Consider the following 8,324-nt stretch of genomic DNA (forward strand, 5'->3'; position numbering starts at 1 on the left):
AAGATTATTTACACATGTAGAAAACTCTAAAGACTCAATAAAAATCTGCTAGAACTAATTAACAAATTCAATAAAGCTGCAGCGTACAAAATCAACATACAAAATTCAGTAGTATTTTTATACACTAACAATAAATTATCCAAAAAGGAAATAAGCAAACATTCCCCTTTATGATAGCAACCAAAATAATAAAATACATAGGAATAAACTTAATCAAAGAGGAGAAAGACTTGTACACTCAAAATTATAAAATACTGATGAAGGAAATTAAAGATGATTAGATATATGGAAGGACATCCCATGTTTGTGAATTAGAGGAATATAATGAAACTGTCTATACTACCCAAAATGAGCTACAGATTCAAGGCAATCCGTAACAAATTTCAAATGGCACTCCCTACACACATATTGAGAAAATAATTTTAAAATTCATATGAAACTTAAATAGCCAAACAATCTTGTTTGTTTGGGCTTTTCTTTCTTTCTTTTTTTTTTTTTTTTTTTAAGACAGGGTCTTGCTCTGTCACCAGATTGGAGTGCGGTGGTGCAATCATGGCTCACTCCAGCCTTGACCCTTGAGGCTCAAGTGATCCTTCTGCCACACCCCCCTGAATAGCTGAGACTACAGATGCACATTACCACAACTGTCTAATTTTTGTATTTTTTTGTGTGTGTATGCAGAGATGCAGTTTTGCCATGTTGCCCACGGTGAAAGCAATCTTGACAAAGAACAATAAAGCTGGAGACATCACACTTCCTTATTTCAAAAGATATTTCAAAGCTACAATAATTTAAATGAGATGGTACTGGCATAAAGACAGACATATAGATTAATGGAACAGAATAGAGAGCCCAGAAATAACTCCAGGCATTTACAATCAATTAATCTTCACAAGAGTGCCAAGAGCACACAATGGTGAAAGGATAATCTCCAATAACTAATGTTGAGAAAACTGGATATTCACAGGCAAAAGAATAAAATTAGACCCTTATCTTATACCATATACAAAAACAAACTCAGAAAACCAAACACTGCATGTTCTCACTCATAGGTGGGCAATGAACAATGAGAACACATGGACACAGGGAGGGGTACATCATACACTGGGGTCTGTTGGGGGGTGGTGGGTTAGGGGAGAGACAGCAGGGGGCAGGGAGGTTGAGGAGGGATAACACTGGGAGAAATGCTTGATTTAGGTGATGGGGGGATGGAGACAGCAAACCACCATGCCATGTGTGTACCTATGCAACAATCTTGCAAGATCAGCACATGTATCCCAGAACTTAAAGTACAATAAAAATAAATAAATAAACTCAAAATGGATTAATAACTTAAACATAGGACTCAGAGCTATAAAACTACTAAAAGAAAGCACAGAGAAAAAGCTTTTTGACATTTGTCTTGGCTATACATTTGAATAAGAAACCAAGAGCACAGGCAACAAAAGCAAAAATAGACAAGTGGAATCACATCAAATTAAAAAGCTGCTACACAGTAAAGAAAAAAATTCCAAAGTGAAAAAGCAACCTATGGAATGGGAGAAAATATTTGCAAACTATATCTTATAAGGGATTAATATCCAAAATATATAAGGAACTCACACAAGTCAATAGCAGAAACAAATAATCCAATTATAAAACGGACAAAGTACCTAAATAGGCATTTCTAAAAAGAAGACATACAAATGGCCAACAAGTATATGTAAAGGTGCTCATCATCACTAATCATTAGGGAAATGCAGATCAAAAACACTGAAGCATTACCTCATACCTATTAGGATGACTATTATCAAAAAGACAAGAGGTTAAAAATGTTGACAAAGATGTAGGAGAAAGGGAACTCTTGTACAGTGTTCATGAGAATGTATATTGGTACAGCCATTTTCAAAAACAGTATACCGACTCCTCAAAAAAATAAAAAATAGAACTACCATCTGATCTAGCAATCTCTCTTCTGGGATATACCCACAGAAATGGAAATCAGGATTAAGATCTTGAAGATTTATCTGTACTTCTGTTTTCACTGCAGCATTATTCACAATAGCCAAGATATGAAAACATTGTAAGTATCCACCGATGGATGAATGAATAAAAGAAAATATGATATGTACACACACACACACACACACACACACACACACACACACACACACACACAAAATGGAATATTATTCAGCCTCAGAAAAGAAATTTTGCCATTTGCAACAACAAGGATGAACCTGGAGGATATGCTAAATGAAATAAAGCAGACATAGAAAGACAAATACTGCTTGATCTCACTGATGTGTGAAATCTAAAATAGTCAAACTCATAGAATAATAAAGAATGGTGGTTGCCAGGGGCAGTCGGGAGGGGGAAACAGGGTAATGTTGGTCAAAGAATAAACAGTTTCATCATGCAGGATGAATATGTTCTACAGATCTAATGTACAGCCTGGTGGCTATGGTTAACAATATTCTTTACTTGAAATTTTTGAAGAAGATCTTAAACGCTTTTACCACAAAAAAATGATAGTAATAAAAGAAAATGGTAACTTTGTGAGGTGATAGATATGTTAATTGGCTTGATTGTGGAGGCCATTTCACAATGCATACATATATCAAAGCATCAAGTTATATACCTTAAATATGTACAATTTTTATCTGTCGATGTTCTTCAATAAGGCTGTTTAAAAAACAAAGAAAAACCCCAACTCTTAAAAAAAGTAATAGAATCAGAAAACTAAAACACTATACTTAATGACATCACAATAGAAAACTCTTCTATTCCAAAAAACAGCTGGTGAATCATGAAAAAATAATTTGTATCAGTCTTGGCAAAAATTCTACATCCATAATATATAAAGTGCTTATAAGTCAGTGCTTGTAAATCCATATATAGTATAATATATAGCATCTTTAGAATTTTCATATACTATAGCATAGTATTTCTACTACTAAACTGTGCTATAATTCAGTAGTAGAAGATCCTAATTTTAAAAATAGGCAAAAGATACAAAATTTTTTGTTAAACTTTTAAGTTCAGGAGTACATGTGCAGATTTGTTACATGGAATAACTTGTGTCATGGTGATACAGGAGTTAAGAAATCACCTAGGCAGATAGTGAGGGTAGGAAAGTCCTCAGTAAGGCTTTTCTCTTTAATGAAAAGCAGCCCCAAATCATTGTCTAACAAAGAGCAGCCTGTAAAGTCCAGCTGCAGACAGAGACAAGCAAGCTGGGAGTCTGAACAGGTGAATGCTGGCAGGAACTAGGGGTTAGACATGTTTAAGATGGGGGCTTCATCTTCCCTTTTCTGCCAGCCACATGTACAGTAAGAAGCAGACAAGATGGCTCAGATCAATTGAAAAGCCCATTTGCATAATAAGATTATGCAAAATCTGCTATGTAAATATCCTCTGCTATGTAAATATCACACCTAATGGAACTAATCTGTGAACACTATGTAAACCGGACACCGCCAACTCAAACCTGACTATAAAATTCGGTGCTTTCTTCAGGTCCTTTCCACTTGGGACCCCACTCTCTCTATAGAGAAAGCTGTTTCTCTTTTCTCTTCTGCCTGTTAAACCTCTACTCCTTAACTCCTCGTGTGTGTCCATGTGTAACATTTTCCTGGTGTGTGACCACCTACCCCAGGGTATATACCCCAAACAATGTAGCCACTTCAGTAGGGGTTTGTTGTACAGATTATTTCATTACCCAGGTATTAAACTTAGTACCCATTAGTGATTTTGCCTGATCCTCTCCCTCCTCCCACCCTCTATCCTGCAATAGGCCCCAGTGTGTGTTGTTCCCTCTATGCGTCCATGTGTTCCCATCATTTTGCTCTTACTTATAAGTGAGAGCATGAGGTATTTGATTTTCTGTTCCTGTATTTGTTTGCTAAGGATAATGGCTTCTAGCTCCATTCACATCCCTGTGAAGGATATGATCTCATTCTTTCTTATGGCTGCATAGTATTCCATGATGTATATGTACCACATTTTCTTTACCCAGTCTATCATTGATGAATATTTAGAATGATTCCATGTTTTTGCTATTGTGAATAGTACTGCAATGAACATATGTTTCCATGTGTCTTTACAATAGAATGATTTATATTTCTTTGGGAAGATACCCAGTAATGGATCGCTGGCTCCAAAGGGATTTCTGTATTTAGGTCTTTGAGGAATCGCCACTCTATCTTCCACAATCGTTCAACTAATTTACACTCCCATCAACAATGGATAAGCATTCCTTTTTTCTACACAACCTCACCAGCACCTGCTATTTTTTTATTTTCATGACAGCCAATTTGACTGGTGTGAAATGGTTTCTCACTGTGGTTTGGATTTGCATTTCTCAAAAGATCAGTGATATTGAGATTTTTTTTTTTTCATATTCTTGTTGGCCACATGTATGCCTTCTTTTGAGAAGTAGCTCTTCATATCCTTTGCCCACTTTTTAATGGGGTTGTTTTTTCTTGTAAATTTGTTTAAGTTCCTTATAGACTTTTGATATTAGACCTTTGTTGGATGTACAGTTTGCAAAATTTTTCTCCCATTCTGTAGACTGTTTACTGTGTTGATGATAGTTTCTTCTGCTGTGCAGAAGCTCTTTGGTTTAATTAGATCCCATTTATCAATTTTTGCTTTTGTTGCAATTGCTTTTGGAATCTTCATCATGAAATCTTTGCCCATGCCTAGATCCTGAATGGTGTTGTCTAGGTTTTCTTCTAGGGTTTTATAGATTGGGGTTTTACATTTAAGTCTTTAATCCATCTTGAGTTAACTTTTGAAATACAAATTTTTTTCTTTAGTGCTTTTTAAATGTTTTTGAGACAGTCTGACTCTGTCACCCAGGCTGGAGTGCAGTGGCTCATACTCGGTTCACTGCAACTACCAGGTTCAAGTGATTCTCATGCCTCAGCCTCCCGAGTTGCCGGGATTACAGGCATGTGCCACCATCCTTAGCTAATTTTTGTATTTTTAGTAGAGATGGGGTTTCACCCTGTTGGCCAGGCTGGTCTCAAACTTCTGGCCTCAAGTGATCCACCCGCCAAAGTGCTGGGATTATAGGCATCAGTCACCCAAAGTGCTGGGATTATAGGCATCAGCCACCATGCCTGGCCACAATTTTTTAACACTACAAATAGCCAATAATATAAAACATTTTTCAAACTCATCATAATGGAACTACTACAGTGAGATATTATTTTTAACCATTGAATTCTACAGATATTTTTGAAAAAGGGAAATACTAAGTATTGATAAAGGAGAAGCATTTATACATTTCTGTTGGCAATACAGACTGGAACCACATTATCTGGAGAAAATTTAAGAATTATTAAATTTTAATTATTAAAATTTAAGAATTTTAATCTTAATTATTAAAATTTAATAATTAAAAACCAAGATTTTAATTATTCCTAAATGCAGGGTGGTATCCTAGATTGAATCCTGGAATAGAATACTGATTTCAGTGGAAAAACTGGTGAATTCAAATAAAGTCTGTAGTTTAGTTAATAGTATTATACCAAAGTTAATTTCTTAGTATTGACAAATGAACCATGGTTATGTAAGATGTCAAAATTAGTAGAGGTTGGGTGAAGGAAATATGAGAACTATGGACAATTTTTGCAATTTTTCTGTAACTCAAAATCATCCCAAAATTTAAAAAATTAGACATTTATGTCATTTAGCCCAATAAATTCTACTCTAAGATACTAACTATGGGAGATAATCAGATGAAAAATAGTTTGGGATAAGTTATTCATTGCAGTGATATATGTGATAGCAAAAGAGAAGAGAAATGGAAAGAGAAGGAAAAAAGGAAAAAAAAATCCACATGCTCAACACTATGGGCAGTGGAAACCCACCTTCATCCGTGCACGAGTGATTATGAGAGCCATTCTGGATGATGGGGCACAGCAGTGAACAAAAGAAAAATCTGTGACATAAGAAGCTTAATTCCTGGCTAGGTGCAGTGGCTCATGCCTGTAATTCCAGTACTTTGGGAGGCCAGAGCAGGTGGATCACCTGATGTCAGGAGTTCGAGACCAGCCTGGCCAACATGGTGAAACCCCGTCTTTACTAAAAATACAAAAAATTAGCTGGGCATGGCGGCAGGCACCTGCAGTCCTAGCTACTCAAGAGGCGGAGGCAAGAGAATTGCTTGAACCCCATGAGATGGAGGTTACGGTGAGCAGAGATCGCACCACTGCACTCCATCCTGGGCGACAGAGTGAGACTCTATCGCAAAAGAAAAAAAAAAAAGGCTTAATTCCTGAAAGTCGGTGGTGGGGGGAAGCCAAATGAATAAGAAGAACAAAACGTGTAGCATGTTAGTGATAAGTGTTAAGTACTAAAATGAGGAAGGCGATATAAAATGTCAGGGAGAGGTTACAATTTTAGGTGGCAAGACCAGAGAAGGCCTCACTGGGAAGATGATTTTTGAGTGAACAGCCAAGGAACTGAGGCATGAGCCCAGTAGATATCTAGGGAAGGAACATCCCAGGCGGAGGGAACAGCAAGCCCAAAGCCCTCATAGCAAGAGTATGTCTGCAAGGTCTGAGGACTCACTCAGCTGAAGCAGAGTGAGCAAGAAGGACTAGAAAGAGAGTAGCTGATAATATTGGAAGGGAAAGCAGGGGGTAAAGTCTGGCTCTTATCTGTATACGCTGTACATTCTTTCTGCCCTATTAATAAGAAACATAATTGTATGAAAAAAAATAAATTCTTGCTCCTTTCAGGAAATGTCTGACCAGGTACACAAAGGCAAGTTGGAAACAGCAACTCCTCAGGGACCACAACTCAAGCCTGTGGTGGGAGTTACCACATTAAATAGTATTGTTTTTAAATATACATAAATTTAAAGCTATTCACTTATTCATTCAAGAAGTATGTTGAATGGTTAGAATATGCCAACACTGTTAAAATCTTTAAGATGAAGAATTTTGCCTAAATGCACCTGAGTATAATGTTGAACATTGCAGAATTATAAGTAATGAGAGAAATCTAAGATGACAGACTCTGTCTTGCTTTTAACCTCAAAGGCTATTCTTTTCTTTTTCTTTTCCCCATCTCTTCCCCTCCTCTCTCTTCCCTCCTTCCTTCACTCCCTCCCTCCCTCTCTGTCCTTCCTTCCTCCTTCCCTTCCCCTTCCTTCCTTCCTTCCTTCTTTCTTTTCCTTCTCTTTCTCTCTTTCTTTTTCTTTCTTTCTTTCTTTCTCTTTCTTTCTTTCTCTCTCTCTCTCTCTCTTTCTTTCCTTTTCTTCTTTCCTTCTGTTTTTTACTCTGGCATGGAGGCCAAGATAATATGAAAGGAATTTAGTTTATAGTTAAACTTTAAATCAAGGAAAACTGACCCCCTTCCTTGCTAGAGACTGACACTGTGTTCATAATACAACATTAGAATTATGGTTGGGGCTTGAACTTTGCTAAAGAAAAAGCATGGTTAAACAATAACCTATCACTGCTTAGCTTGCTCTTTTATACATTGCTTTCTGCTCCAAAGTCACATGAGCAATCATAAGATTTGTAACTTCCCCAACTACTCCTACAGATAACATCACCACTGTGAAACCTAAAGAAGCGGTCTTTGAGATATTTTTCAGATTTAGCATTTCAACAAAGAGATGCCACCTGGTTCTGAGAATATCCTTTCCCCCTTTCCTAGGAAAAGACTTAGCTTGAACTTTGCTAAAGAAAAAGCATGAGAGGTAATTAGGTCATGAGGGCAGGCTCTCATGAATGGCATCAGTGACCTTATAAAAGAGACCCCAGAGAGCTAGCTCACTTGCCCCTTCTACCATATGTGATTACAATGAGAAGAAGTAATCTATTAACCAGGAAGAAGGATGAACCTGTTGGTGCCTTGATCTTGGGCTTCCAAGACTCCAGAACTGTGAGAAATAAATTTCTATTGTTTATAATCCACCAAACTAGTGGTACTTTGTTTAGCATCTCAAATAGACTAAGACAAGTAGCTATTCTTTCTTTCCGAGGAAAAGAATTACAGATCTGAAAATGTGCCATACCTAGGCATCACTGCTGCCCATTACACACAAATTTCATTTAAAAACATATATGGGGCCAGACGCACGGCTCACGCCTATAATCCCAGCACTTTGGGAGGCTGAGGTGGGTGGATCACAAGGTCAAGAGACCGAGACATCCTGGTCAACATGGTGAAACCCCATCTCTACTAAAAATACAAAAATTAGCTAGGCGTGTGGTGGCGCATGCCTATAGTACCAGCTACTCGGGAGGCTGAGGCAGGAGAATTGCTTAAACTCAGGAGGCGGAGGTTGCAGTGAGCCGAGATCACACCATTGCACTCCAGCC

This window comes from Cebus imitator, unplaced genomic scaffold, assembly GCF_001604975.1.
Source record: "Cebus imitator isolate Cc_AM_T3 unplaced genomic scaffold, Cebus_imitator-1.0 Scaffold17, whole genome shotgun sequence".
NCBI lineage: Eukaryota > Metazoa > Chordata > Mammalia > Primates > Cebidae > Cebus > Cebus imitator.